A 15,018-nucleotide genomic window follows, 5' to 3' on the forward strand; every position below is an offset into this window, starting at 1 on the left:
AGAGGTGGTCTGCTGGCCTCTGGCAACTGAGGATGTCAATCAGAAAACCCATTCAGCTTCCACCCTTGATACTGAAATTACTTTTCGAAGTCTGAAGCCCACCTGGTGCAGGCAGAGTTAGACCCTCCCAGGTGGACAGGCCTCACCCACTGGGCCCCTGCTGCAGATACCTGGCCCCAGGGCTGCACGGAAGGTCTGACTGGAGAGGTACCTGGCGCAGTGGCCTGCCTGGGCCGGGGCTTGGGGGCGGGGCTCGGAGGGCTGCCACCCCCCTTCCCAGGTGTCATCCCTCTCCGGAAGGCCCTGGCTGGACTGCCTTCCCTCAGTGCCGAGCGGGTGCTGAGATTCTTCAGGGCAGGAATAAAAAAGAATCATCCTCGAGCACCTTCTGTGTACTTCTATGTATTAAAACAGGCTCTGTCTTAAGAATTTTATCTGCATCAACTCACTAATTCTCCCAACAACCCTATGAGGCAAGCGCTGCCATTTCCCCCATTTTACAGATGAGTAAAGCAATAAGTAACGTGTCTGAGTTTGCAAGCGGCAGAGCCAGAATGCGAACCCAGGCAGCTCAACTCTGAAAGGTGTTCACGGCCAAAAAGTCTGTGTTTACGGCTGTGTTCCCAGCACCCTGGTGTGCGGGAGATACTCAGTACGTGATTTATGAATGAATGCACAAAGAAATGAATGAGTTTGTGGTTACACTGCCGCCCAAGTCCACCTACAGCACCGGGGCAAAGCCTCTTTGCAAACCAAAACTCTGGCCGGAAAACGAATTCTCACCTGCCCCACCGGGTGACAGAGACACGCAATCCATCCACCTCAGCCTGGCTGGGGAAGGAACAGGCACCAAACTCCTGGGTTTGGCCAACGTCACCGCAGGGAAGGCTAGGGGAGGAGTGCTAACAGCAACGTCTTCCCCCAAAGTCCTTCAGCAGAAAGAGTACTGGTCCCTGCCGAGTCCACGGGCCAGCAGCCAGTGACTCGGGGCCTGTGACTGTGCCCGTTTCAAAGGTGGGGAAACGGAGCCCCTGAAAGGACGGTGGCACCTGGATGTGAACCCGGGCTGGCCTGTGTTTCTGACCCCATGCTTTCCAGATCACAGAGCACACTGAATGCAGCAGTTACCGCCCCCTCTCGGACAGGAGGGGAAATGTGCTGGGGCGGTGGGAGGGGGGGACGGGGTGGGGGGGGTACGGAGACGGCGTGACTTTCCTGAAGCAGCAGCTGGAACTCAAACCCTGTCCTGATTCCAAACCCAGGGCCGCTCCCCGGCTCAGCCGTGCTGCCCAGACTGGACTGAGGCATGTCTCCAGGGAGGGGATGGGAGAGGGGGCCAAATGCGGCGTAGTCTGCACCAGCTCCCTTGGGACCCCCAGCCTGGGGCCCGTCCTCACCCTGAGGGGCCCCAGCCCCTCCACTGGGCCTCTACACCTCCTGACAGCTCCCCTCCGGGCTTGCGGGACCCCTTCCCCCTGAGGCTGATCACCATGCAGAAACTGGACGCCTGCTGTCCACTGGCCCTGAGCATCTCATCTCCGGGGCCGGCGAGCCCACGGCCAAGGGGAAGAAACGTGGCGGGGAGGGGGTGTCTGCTGGGTGAGCGACGATCGGCTGGTCACAGCAGAGCCCTGGTGCTCCTGGCGCGTCCTTCTGTCCTTCCTGACTAGGCGTCCTTCCACGTCGCCCTCTCCTCCTCCCCACCCGTCCCACCGGTGTCCCACCACCACACACACTATCCACACAGATTCGAGAACCAGTAGAGCAAAAGCTCTCCTCTGGCAGCCGAGCCCCATCTGCACCTCCAGCTGCTGGCACCCACCCTGGTGTCACATTCCAGTCTCGGATCCCGGTGACCCACCCAGGCAAGGGGCATGGCTCTGCCTCAATCCCGGGAAACAGGACGAGCCAGTTTCTCCTCAGCGCCCCCAGAAGGAGCAGGGGCCCCTCTCTGGCCTTGCCGGTCTCCTCTGAGGGTGATGAATAGAATCCCCTGACTGGCGCCCCAAGAATCCCCAAGATCCCACAGGGGCCCCCGAAACAATGCTGGTCTCCCCCGCCCCACCTCGCCCGGCCCTTCCTGCCGGGAAGACTTCTGAGCGCCCTGCGCCCCCGGCCTCACCCTTGGAGCTGGGGCCGCACAGAGGAGGCGGCCGAGCTCTGGGCCGGGATGCCCTGGCCTCCTGGGGAGGACAGACACCGACAGAATTACCGATAATTCTGTGATAAACGCTGTGCCTCAGCCATAGACAAAGGCAGATGACTCAGTTCCGCCGTGGAGGTCAGAGGAGGAGGGGACAGGACGTCTGTTTGGGTCTCGGGACGCAGGGAGGAAGGTGAAGCGCAGCCCAGGTGGAAGGAACAGCTTGGGCCAACGTTCAGAGGCAGTAACGCCAGGGCTGCATCCTGGGAGGGGGCTCGGCTGTGGCAGGAGGGGACGGGGCTTGAGTGGGACCAGAGCAGGCGAGGACCAGAAAGGCCCCCACGGTGTGGGAGGGACTCCAGAGCAGACCCTGATTCAGAGGGCAGCAGGAGCCCCGGGGGGTCACTGCCGTGGTTGAGAAAGGTCACTCGGCAGTGTGGCCCACGCTGGGAGGGGGCAGGATGGAGGCAGGGAGGCCAGTGGGGAGGCCGCGGCAACAGCTAGCCTTTCCCACCACGTTCTTTCTGAGCCAAGTCCTCCCTCCTGGCCACAGGACACCGGCCATGTCCACTGCAGCTGCCGAAGAATCATTGGTGTGTTCCCTTTGCCAGGAACACCCCCTCATCACCTACCTGTGCTCCAAGCACCTGCTCCAAGCCCCCTCTGCCATGAAGCCCCACCTCCACAAAGCCCCAACTCTGGTCAAGTTGGGACATCTTCACCCCTGGATCCTAAAGCTCAGGCTACCTGCCCACCATCCTGGAACTGGTTTCCATGGTCCCCTCTGCCCCTTGCCGCGTGACCAAGGCCTGCCAAAGACACCGACCCACTCCTTCCCTCGTTGTCCCCAGAGCACCTGCCAGTGCTTCCATGCGAGGCCCTGCTTCCTGCCAAGACCTGGCACGAGCTCCCACTTGTCCCCTTGGGTACCATCTGGTTCCCACCCCTGGGCTGTGACCTTGGACGCAGGTGCATTAAGCACAGAACTTTGAAACGGTGGGCCCTTGGAAAATAGCTGGTGGGCCAGTAAGCCCAGGTGCCTCTCCCGAAGGAAAGCTCCCGGCGTACAGGGCCCCGCCTGGTCCTGCCTGCGGAGCCACACGTCGCTGGGGGGACATCCATGCCCAGCCACAGGCGCCATTAAAGCAATGAAGTGTAAACGTGGACGGCCATGGGAAGACAGTGGTGATAATAATGGTGACAGTGGCAGCTAACATTTATTGGGACAAGTACTGTTCTCAGCTTCACAGGTTGACGTGGACTAGCTCACTTATGAAAGCTTCACCACAGCCCTGTGAGGCTGGTACTGTTATTACCCCCGTTGCACAGATGGGGACACAGGCACAGAGAGGTGAACTCATTCAGGACGTGGTGGAGCCAGGAGTCACCCAAAGCCTTGCCCTAGAGCAGCCCCCCGTGACCCCACCAAGACAACAGGAAGGAAGAGGGAGCTGACCACTAAGTGCCTGAGGGGCGTTCTCGTTTGGGGTAAGAGAAAACTATGTATTTGTGTATACGATACATGTATGCATAAGAGAACAGCAAACCATATTCAAGGTGTTAACTGGGGTTACCTGGGGGGCACTTTTACTCTGTGTACTTCTGGGTTATTTGCATTGTTCACAAATGAGAACAAATCCGTATCTTACCTGAGTAATTCAAAAAGAAGAAATTGAGAGAAACTGTCAGGGCCTCAATTAATGTTTGTTGAATGAATAGAAGATAGACTCATTTTCTAGGCCTGTTTTTTCAAACTCTGGGTAGGACCCATTAGTGGATCGCGAAATCAATTTAGTGGGTCACAGAAAGCAATTAAAAAAAAAACAAAAAACAAATAGACTAGGACAGAAAGTATCAGACCAGGGTACATAACAGGGTAAAGAGCTATTTCACCAAACTTTTTTTTCCAGTTACACACAGTGGGTGTGAATGGAATTGTGACCTAAAATGCATTTCTTACTATAGGTCACAGCTGAGGGTTTGGAAGCCACAGTCCAAACTAAAGAGTCTAAGGAGGAATAAGCAGGGTCCCTGCCTGCAGGGGCCTCCTGGTCCACAGGGAGAGAAAGACCGTTGCGGAGCGGGTGACCCCCCCTCTGTTTAGGAAGCTACAGAAGCTTCTGGCTGTTGGGAAAGGTCACACTCAGCCCACTCCACACTCGGCTTCTGGGGCCTGGATCACCCCCTGGACACATTCTCCTTCTTTCCAAGCCTCTTGCCTGTGAGAGCCTTTGCCACAGTTTTGGGGCTGAGCCTCCCCCAAACCAGAATGTCTGTGTCCACTTCTCTGTGTTACCCAGGCCACTTTTCCTAAGGACTCCCTTCTGGACACTCCTGAGGCCCTCACTGTCAAGGGGGAGGGGTGGGAAACTAGAAGATTCCTTTCTAGCTTCCAGATCCTGAGGCCACGTCCCAGGGAAGCCTCTGGAAATGCAGCTGTGTGGTCAGTCGGGAGGGGCCTCCACTGAGTCTGCAGCGAGGGCTGCCCCCACCCAGGGTGCGCCTGACCCCAGGCAGAGCCAGGTCTGAATGGAGGATGCGGTGTGGGGAGAGAGGCAGAGCCCCCAGCCTGGGGCTCCCACGGCGCTGGCGCCTCCACATCAGAACTCGCCTAACCCACCCCGCCTCCCCTCCCCGGGCAGCAGACAACTAAAAAAAGATAAAATAAAAAGAAGTAATTCCCCTGCTCTGACGTCAGCGCGAGGTCTTAACAGCCCAACAGCGGCATGAAACCGGATTGCAACCAGATGTAATGCCCTTGAATCCTCAACACGCCGCTGCGCTGGAAGACAAATGGAGGGGGGGCCACTCTGGGTGGAGGGAACCGTGAGGGTCCCGCATGGGTCCCGGATCGGAGCCTGCGGAAACCCTGGGAAGCCCGGGGCCCGGGTCGCCATTCAGGCGCGCTGCCTCCCCTCCCCCAGCCCCCCAGTAGCGCATTGTTACTCTCGGCAGCCGTCTCCATTCAGGCCCTGAGCCCCAGCGCCGCGCCCGTCGGGGGCTCCCCGAACCAGGGCACAGCTAGGGCCGCACTCCGGCCCCTGGCGTGGATTTGAGGCCGACCCAGAGCCCAAGAAGGGAAACAGCTCGCTGGGAAAACGGGCGCCCCAGGAAGCTGGGGCCGCCGCGGCCTCGGGCCTGTCTGGTGTTTCGCTTCCCCTCCGCCCCTCTCCGGCCGCCCCCGGCGACCAAGGCTCCAAATGTCAACCCCGCGTCCTGCAACCACCGCCCCCCGCTGCGCTCGGCGACACTGCCTTGCGCCTGGTCCCCGCGTCCTCCTCCCGGGTCCCCTGCCTCTCAGGCGCGGAGGTGCGGGGCCAGGGACACGGCCGGTGCGCAGCCGTCCGTCCGGGAACACCGGACTCGCGTGGCCGGAGCCCCCACCGTGACGTCACCCCGAAAGGCCCGCGCGCCCCGGGCCTGCCCGCGTCGGAGCTCCCCGGCCTCCGGGGCCGCTTCCTGCCGGGTCGCGCGGCCTGCGCACAGGCCCGGGCGCCGCCGCCCGCGAGGGGGCACCGCCGCGGGCTCCGCTGAGAGCCCCGCGCGCCACCCCTCCCCACCACAGCCCTCGCCGTCCCTCGAGGCCCTGGCTCCCACGCCGTGGCCCCACCAGGCCCCGAGTCCCCCCGGATAAGTCGGCTCCCCGCCCCCCACCCGGACGCACTCACAAAGCTCGCCTCCGGCGCCGCGCGAAAGCCCCGGTCCCCACCCGCACTCGGCTGACCCCCGGCGCCACCGCGCGCACAGCCCCCGCACCCGCGACCCTCGCTCCTCGCGCCCGCACCCCGCAGCTCCTCGGACGGCCATCCGGTGACCTCGCGCCCCCCGCACACAAAGCACTTCCCCGCGGCCCCCCGCGCCTCCGCCCCGGCGCTCGGTGCTCACCTCAGCGCGCGCTCACTCGGGGGCCCGGGGTCTGGCGCTGCGACTTCGCTGCCCGGAGACCCGGGAGGCCATGGGGGTCGGCGCGCGGCGGCCCGGCCGGCCAGCAGCCAGGCAGGAACGAGGGTGGGCCTCGGCGCCCCCTCCTCGAGCCGGCGCTCGGGCGGCGGGTTGGGCGGCCTGCTCGGCGCGCTCTCGCCCCGGCCGCGCCTCGCTCCGCACCTCGCCTTCCGAGCGCAGCCACGGGCAGGGGCGGCGCCCGGGGCGCGGGGACCGGGCCCTGGCTGCGCACCGCCGGGCCTGCTGGCGTCGCAGGGCCGCGGGGAAATGCGGTCCCCTCCGCGCAGGAAGAGCCGGCGGCGGGTGGCGCGCGGGGGGAGAAGGCGGCGAGAGCGCGAGGAGAAAAGTTCCCGGCCGCCTGGCTGCGCTCGCTCGCCGCCCGGGAGCCAGGTGGGCCGCGCGCCCCGACAGCACCCCCTGGCGGCCCTCACCCGCCGCGGGCCTGGAGGGAGGGGGCTTGGCGGGGGAACTCCGGCGGGGGGCCCTCAAGGACTCGCGGGCCGGGGTCGGGGTCGGGGCCGGAACCTCGGGCGGAGGACGTGGACCGGCACCGGTCTTCAGATGCTCCCAGGCTCTGGCCGGGTCGCTCGGCCAGGCTCCCGCCCTCACCCACCACAGCCCTCCTGTGACCTCCCCTTCACAGTCTGGGAAACGTTCCGACCTCTAAGCTCAGTAGGCCGCCGAGCATGGATTTCTTCACTTACTGGCACCTCGCTGGACGCAGAATCAGCAGAGACAAGTGGTCCTGTCGTCATGGGGCTGGCACCCTGATGGGCAGAGACAGACAGCAAACAAATGCTTCCACACGTGAGGAAGATGGTTCCAGGGAGTAATGAGCGCTAGTCATTAGTGAAGTGAAGAACAGGGGCTACTTAGCCGCGTGTGAGCAGGGAACTGACCGTTCCTGGCAGGGGGAGGAGCAAGTGCAAAAGCCCTGAGGCAGGAGAGAGCAGGGGGACAGGCAGAGCCGTAGGGAGGACCCGGGTCTTCAGGGCTACCAGGGCCTGGTGGGGACCTTGGATGCAATTTTAGTGCCATCGGCAGAGCTTGGGCAGAGGAATGCTGAATGAATGGGTGAGTGAACCTATTATGAGCTTACAGACTCCCTGACATCCTGCCCCAAAGCCTCGACTCGCCACAGCTGAGGCAGAAGGCCTCCTGCTCCCACCCAGCCTCTGGGGTCTGTTGGTCCCACGGGCAGGGGAGGGTTGTCAAGGAGTCGGGGTCCCGGGAACTAAAGCCTCCTCACCTGTAGGTAAGGCCAGGTGGTGGCTACGGTGCTCTTACTCTGTGACAGAGGACTGTCCCCCTGTCTACACTTCCTCTCATCTGATTCTGACACCCACGGCCCCCCACCCCCCAGGAGGCAAGCCCACCACTTTTGTTCACGAGGAAACTGAGGCACAGAGCAGTGAAGTCATCGGTCCAGGGTCTCAAGCTAAGGTGACAAGTAAGACCCAAGACCTGCACCCAACTCAGCCACCACCCCCAAGGGCGAGCTTGAGAGCCGGGCAGAAGTGGGATAAGAAGGTGCACAGCGTGGCTTTAAGCACAGGTTCTGGGGGAGACAGACCTCGTCTCTAAGTCTGGCTTCTCTGGGCCCAGCTGGGAGGCTTTGGAAAAACCAGTTGACGTGCTGAGTCGCGGTTTCCTCATCTGTAAAATGGGGGTAAGAGTAGCACCTACTTCCCAGGGTTCCTGAGGACTAAAGGAGGTGGGAGTGTGGAGCGTGGAGCCCGGAGCCTAGAGGCCGTGAACACTGTTAGTGCTTTAGGTCACAAGCTAGAGGAGGGGGAAAGGGGCTTCCATACATCCAGGGGCTTCTACCCCCTGCTGTGTCCAGCCTCCTGCCCTCCCTGCCCTCCCCTGCTCTGGGAACAACCCAGGGAAGGCCTGGCACCAGGGACCTCAGTGGGCGGTGAGAAGAGGGGGTGTCCCGGGGGGAGGAGGAGATGGCGTGGTCTAGGCACTAACCACTGCCATTCTGAGGGCTCATGCACCAGATGCTTTCCGTGGGTGTGAGTTTCCTAGGGCTGCTGCGACAAATGACCACACATATAGTGGCTTAAAACAACCCAACTTTATTCTCTACAGTTCTGGAGGGCAGATGTCCGAAATCAGCATCAACAGGAGAGTCCGTTCCCTGCCTTTTCTAGCTTCTGGAGGCCACGTGCATGTCATGGCTCGTGCCCCCTTGGTGACCTCCAGGAACCAGAAAAGGCAGGAAATAATTGCTTCTGTTGTCACAGCTCCTGCTTCCTCCCTTGACCTTCTTGCCTCCTCTTATAAGACCCTTGCGATTCCATTCGGGCCACCTGGATAATCCAGGAGACTCTCCCATCTCAAGACCCTAATTTAAGCACACCTACAAGGACCCTCCACCCCCTGTTTTTTTGCCACATAAGGGAACATTCACAGGATACGGGGATCGGGACCCAGATATCTTTGTGAGCCGTTATTCAGCCTCACACACTCCATGCATCCTCTCAGTGCTCCCTCATCACAACTCATTTTACAGATGAAAGAATTGAGGCTCAGAGAGGTCAGTCCCTCATCCAAGGTCACACAGCAGGTGAGCTTATTCGCCTCTCCCATGCATATTAATTGAGTGCCCACCGTGGGTCAGACACTGGGTTAGGTTCTGGGTTGCCATGTTAGAGCTACCTGTGAAAAACGTGCTGTGGAGCCCAGGCACGAAGTGTCGTGACCTGGTCCTGTTGAGGAATTCAGGGAAGGCTTCCTGGAGGAGGTGACCTGTGAGCTGCGCTCTGGAGGGTGATCCTTAGGCCTCTTCAGAAGGCTGGGTAGCCCAATTTAGGGAGAGGAGCCTTCTGAGCAGGAGAGTGCTCAGTCTGCTGTGGGCACCATCAGGGGTCGGTCAGCAGAGCCAGCCCCCGGGAGATTTCTGCTGAGAAGCTACTTGTCACCTTTCGTGGGATGCGGTGGGAGGTAAGGTGGGAGTGGGCCCGCTGCCCAACACAGACACCCAGTGAAGACAGTCTTGCTACAAAGATGTCGAACTTGCAGCCTCGAGGTGGGGTCCAGGCTGTGGGCTTGTTTTGACTGGAGAGAAAAGTGTCTAAAGATTTTGGAGTTGAAATACCTTTAAGGAATCTAAATTCTTGCGGCCCTACCACTACACACACCCACATTTAAATCACCGACTGCCCCCAAAGGCACTGGATTTGAGATATCCTCCCCCCTCCCCAGGGGTCTTAAGACTCAGTTTTGCATCTGTGCCTTGGCCTGGAACTCCCCCTCAGTTTTCTCCTAGGCCAAAAGGAGACAATGACTCCCGGCTGAGGGAGAGAGGTCCCCGGGGCTGGAAGACAGGGAAAGGGGATCCACCTCCGGACAGACTCCCGTACCCTGAGGGACTGGCTTACTGGTGGCTCGCCTCCGTGGGGACGTCCCCAGTTCAGGAGCCCCCCACCCTTTGTCACACGGAAGACCAAGCACAGGGAGGGGAAGCACCTGGAGTGGGGCATGCGGAGTGGGCTGCAGGTGTGTCTGAGGGCCCAGCTTGAGCTCCGGGCAGCCAGCCTGCCTACCTGAGGAAGCTACATTAGGGAGGGATAAAGTCCTACCTTGTCTCAGCTGTTGTGGATCTCTGTGACAGAAAACCTTTGTCCCAGCTCACATACCTGTCTCTTGGTGGTTGATTTGTCTCTTGATTTCCTGGGGGAACATTCCTTCCCACTCTCTGCCCATGTGGTTCAGCCTGGGCTGACACTACCTCCGGCACACAGAGATGTTCATAGGATTCAGGTTTAACCAATCAAAGTGCCCCATTTCCCTGGCTACAGTGGCTGGTTCAGGGATGGCCACATGACCAAAGGCCGCTGGCAGTTTTGCAGGAAGCATTGAGCTTTGCTGGAACCTCCAGGGGGTGTTAAGCTCATTGGCTGTGGGCCTGAGAATAAAGCCAGTATGTAGGAGAGCAGTGTCAAAACACACGTAGAGACACCAGCTGGGCACCTGGATCCAGCTACACCTGAAGCTCAATTACACACAAGCCAATAAGTTTACCTGTTTACCTAAACCAGCCTAAGTTTGTTTTCTGTCGCTTGTCTCAAAGAGAACTAAGGCTGCTTTACCTGGAGAAGAAAAATGAGGGTGAGGAGGGCAGGGGACTGACTTCTTCAAAGATCTGAAGGGCTGCCCTGGCCTTGTGTACTCACATGCAGGTTGTGGGTTTCCAGTGAGTGGAAAGACCTGGAGCAGCATTTTGACTCTTTATGAGGCAGAACTTTCCCACAATAAGAACTGTTCAGAGGAGACCATGCACTGCCTCAGGACAGAGGAAGTTCCCTCCTTGGGGCTGTGCAAACAGGCAGGATGTGGTGGAGGGGACTCAGGCTGGCTGCAAGGACAGCGGTCCTGTCATCAGATGGATATGAGCTGGGACCTCAGACCAGCTTTAGTGGACAGCTGGGGATCATCAGTGACTCCCAATGTTTAATTCTAAAATACTTAAGATAGTCAAGAAGGTACAAGAAATATTCAATGATCACCCCTGCATCCACCACTGTCAGCTAGAGAAAACCTCATCGATACAGCTGAGCTCCTGGTCATAGACCCCCTCCAACTTTAAGCTGTTACTACGTGTGCACCATCCTAAGGGTTGTGCAGGTCACAGGTCTTTCTTAAACAGAGGTTTGAATTGCCATACTTTCAGGCTGTACAGATTTTCTTCTTATTACCAGTGGTGAAAATAAAGCACTTAGGTGCTAATAAAACATTAATATTTTTCTTCCTTCCTTCCTCCCTTCCTCTCTCCCTCCCTCCCTCCATCCCTTCCTTCTTTCTTTACTTCTTTCTTGTAATAAAAACCTATTACAGAAGCAGTCCCCAAACCATTTCTTACCTAGTTTATATGAAAGCTATTCCGCCCCTCCCCTCCCAGCCCCTACGCCCCACCCCCTCACCCCCCTGCTCTGTGTCTGGGCTCAGTCTCCCCTCTGCACACCGTGGACGATCGCAATTCCAGGGCTGTGAGGATTGAGGCTGAGATGAGGCACATCCAGCCCTAGGCACGTCCCCTGGCGTGTGTGTGGTGAGGACCAGGTTCTGGCGCTAGTTAGGAGGATGGTTGTCCAGGCGAAGTGCCCCAAGCTCTCCGGCGCCTCCCCTGCTCACCCGCCTAGTCCAGGCTGTCCTGAAATCCTGTTAGTTCTACGCTCTGCGCCCTCCTTGGTCGTGGCCTCTGTAACTTGTCTCCTCGCCCTGTTTCAACACCCCCATCCACCCTCTTCACGGTGGCCCTGTTCTGTTCCGCGGTATCCCTCCCTGGCCGGCGCTCCCCACACACACACCCCAGGGCTGGCCTGGCCCGTGCACATCCTTCTGGCTCTTCCCTGCAGGATGCCTTACAGGTCCCTCAGTTGCTTCAGCTCCTATCTTCTGTGTCTCTGCCTGAGACACCCTTCCCTCTTTGCCCCGTCTGGCAGCTCCCTCTACACCTTTCCAGGCTCAAATGAAGAGTGGGCTCCTCGGACTTCCCTGGTGGCGCAGTGGTGAAGAATCCGCCTGCCAATGCAGGGGACACAGGGATCGATCCCTGGTCCGGGAAGATCCCACACGCCGCAGAGCAACTAAGCCCGTGCGCCACAGCTACTGAGCCTGCGCTCTAGATCCTGTGAGCCACAACTAATGAAGTCCACGTGCCGCAGCTACTGAAGCCCACACGCCTAGAGCCCGTGCTCTGCAACAAGAGAAGCCACCGCCATGAGAAGCCCGTGCACACCAGCGAAGAGTAGCCCCCGCTCAACGCAACTAGAGAAAGCCCGTGCGCAGCAACAAAGACCCAACGCAGCCATAAATAAATAAATAAATAAATAAATAAATAAATAAATAAATAAAAATCTTTAAAAAAAAAAAAAGCGTGGGCTCCTCCAGGAAGCCCTCTCAGACCTCCCCCAGTCACCTGAGGTCCTCCTGTCACATTCTCAGTGATCACTATTCTTTGCAAGTCTCTCTGGCTCCAGGTCGTGAGTTAGTTCCTTGAGGGCAGGAGTGCTGTCCTCGTTAGGGCAGACCAGTTTTTTGCACAGTCATTTTAAAAACAATACTTCTCAGTCTTCTAAGCTCTTTGCACTGTCAACTCAGGTCAGCCTCCCAAGAGCCCAGGGAGGGGGGACTGCATCAGCCCATTTTACAGATGCGGAGGCACCAAGGGGGCATCTCCCGTGGCTGCCATGACCACTGCCGCTGACCTACTGCTTTAAGACCACAGTCCTGGAGGTCAGGAGTCCAGCTCAGCATCCCTGCAGCTCCAGGCGACAGTGGTGTCTCGCCCTTTTCAGATTCCAGGGACCGCCTGCGCCCCTCGGCTCGTGGCCCCTTCCTTGCGTCTCTGCTTGCATCGTCACCTCTCCTCGCCTGTGTCGGTTCTCCCCTGCTTCTCTCCTGAAAGGACACTTGTGATGATATTTAAGGCCCACCCGCATAAGGCGGGACCATCCCTGCATCTCAGGATCTTTAATCACACCTGCAGAGTCCCTTCTGACACCTGAGGTCACACTCACAGGTTCTGGGGATTGGGGTGTGGATATCTCTGGGGCCATTATTCAGCGGCCACAGAAGTGTCCCCAAGCGGCAGAGGTGAGACACGCCCAGTGGTCTGGCTCCAGTCTCTGTGCTATACGTAGTGCCTCCCATCCTGGAGGTTTGTGGCCTGGCTGACCACGTGGGGCAGGGCACTCGAGGCAGAACGCGACCCCAGCCTGCAGGCAGGAAGAAAATCCACACAGCTCTGTGGCGTGGAGGGAGAGTACAGGTTACGTGGGCCCCATGAGGCATCACTGTCCACAGCGGGCCACAAGGAGGCCGTGGCCAGGGAGCCTCGGTGGAGGGTGGGGCACAGCTGTCCCTCCCACCTCCTCCCACCCCCACAGCAGGGCCTGGACGATGGTCCTTCCAGAGAATGCACTGTTTAGAATGTGCCAGGCAGAGGGCCAGACGGTTTTTCCTCTCTCATTTAGACTCGACAACCATAATCTCTTGTGTACCCATTCTGCAGATGTGCAGATCGAGGCTTATCTACAGTGGCTGGCGTTTCTTGACCACAGCCAAGCCCTGTGCTCCCTGCCTTTACAGGTCCAGTCTCCCAGGGTGCCCATAGTGCCCTATAGGGAGGAACTGTTCCCCGTCTGATTGTACAGAGGGGAAACTGAGCTGAATGATCAGAGAATTGTCACAGACAGGGAGGACAGTGCCTGGCAGAGGGATGAGGCCCAAGCTGGCCTCCAGAGATGCTTTGATGTGGAAGCAGAGGGCCCCAAGGTCACATTTGGGTGGGCTGAGGGGCCCCGAGGCCGCTCCCTCTCAGGCCCACAAAATGGCAATGCTGCAGCCACCAAGCAGCAGGGTGGGAGCTGTGGGGAGGGGACAAGGGGAGTGGGGGCACCAGGGGAGGGAATGGAGGAGGGGGAGGGGAGGGAGTGGGGAGGTCCAGGAGGGTCACCATAGTAACGGAGCCAGCTCTGCTCTCAGGCCCAGCTGCCCCTGGGGAAGGAGATAAAACGTTTTCTATCGATTTCTGTCTGGAAAGTCATCGGTGATAAGCTCCTCTGGCCAAGATGGGGCTGGAGGCCTGGCTGGTGGGAGCGTGCGTGGTGACTGCACACTCCCGGGCTGCGGAGTCGGATTGGGAGGTGACCAAGCCAGCAGGGGCAGGCTGGGCAGGGAGCCACATCCTGGGCTTCAACCTCCCGCCTCGGTCTCCCCTTCCACTCGATGGAGCAGCTGCACCCGGGCTGCCTGCGTCCCTCCCGGCTGTGATGTGTCAGGGCTGAATGACAGGAGGAGGAGAGGGGCTGGGGCCCAGCGGGCGTGGTGGACCGCGTTGCTGTTCACCTGTACCGTCTCCACGGCTGTCCACCTGCATCTGTGGCTTCCTGTAGTCTACAGCCGGTAGGGTCTGCCTTGTGCCAGGTGCGGGACTGGGCAGGGAGCAACGGTGACCAAAGCAGACACAAATTCATGTCCTCGTGGAGCTGACATTCTGGGGAGTGGGAGGAGACAGACAAACACATAGATAAGTAAATACACAGGCTAGTTGTGAGAAACTGGCTCTGAATTACTTAAGTAGGAAGTCGTGGAGAGCTGGAGAGGGGTGCCTGCCCTGCCACGGGAACAGCAGGTGCAAAGGCCCTGAGGCCGGAGTGAGGGGGACGGGAGGAGGCCTGTGGGCCAGAGATGGTCAGGACGGGCATGGGTGGCCACGGAGAGGCCTCTGGCTATGACACTGAGTGAGGGGAACACCTGTCCAGTTGGGCTGGCCAGGGTGTGGGCCATGGGTTGTGAAAGTTCTAATCCCAGATTTATTCTGAAGGTAAAATTGACAGGGTCAGAAAGAGAGGAGTCCAGGGCACTTGGGGGCTTTGGCCTGAGCGACTGTCCTCATGCTTGCCTTAGGCAAGGGGCCCGCTCTTTGTGAGGTCCGCAGGCCCAGGTGAGTGAGGGTGGGGTCGTGTGCCTGCACATGCGGCTGTGGGCATGTGCCCTCGGAGTCCAGGGCAGGGGTCTCACCCCTTCCTCCACCCCTCCTGCTTTCCCAGGTGGGGCACCAGCCCCAGCCAAGCAAATCCCTGCCCACCTCCTCTCTGCAGCCCCCAGGGCCTGGGGGCTGGGAGCTGGTGACAGGCAGAGGGAACGGGCCGGGAGGGGCCGTGACAGGCCCTCAAGAAACACTCGTGGGGTGAACGTGGGCACGGTGGATCCAATCCCCTCGGGGGTTGCTGGGGCCCCGAAAGGAGGAATCTGCCCCACGAGCCCTCACACCCCAGGCCCCTCCCTCCGGAAGTCAGGAAGCATCCATGGGTCCGTTCAGCTCTCAGACTTCCTCCACTCCCCTCCTCCTCCCCACTTCCTGCCCAGCCTCCAAGACCAGCTCAAAGCCTGGCTCGGGCAGCCTGAAGAGACACCAAGAG

The 15,018-nt window shown here is 59.6% G+C and overlaps 1 protein-coding gene across 2 annotated transcripts in view; it reads right to left on the minus strand.

Moving 5' to 3' along the window:
- Positions 1–6,430, minus strand: part of RAI1 (retinoic acid induced 1) — a 107,930-nt gene extending 101,500 nt beyond the window's left edge. For both annotated transcript variants that reach the window (XM_081220110.1, XM_081220108.1), the window contains exon 1: positions 6,029–6,430. The gene's annotated coding sequence lies outside the window, so the exon portion shown is untranslated. The remainder of the gene's footprint in view (positions 1–6,028) is intronic.
- Positions 6,431–15,018: the final 8,588 nt, after the last annotated feature.

This window comes from Mesoplodon bidens (assembly GCF_964165515.1).
Source record: "Mesoplodon bidens genome assembly, chromosome: 19".
Taxonomy (NCBI): Eukaryota; Metazoa; Chordata; class Mammalia; order Artiodactyla; family Ziphiidae; genus Mesoplodon; species Mesoplodon bidens.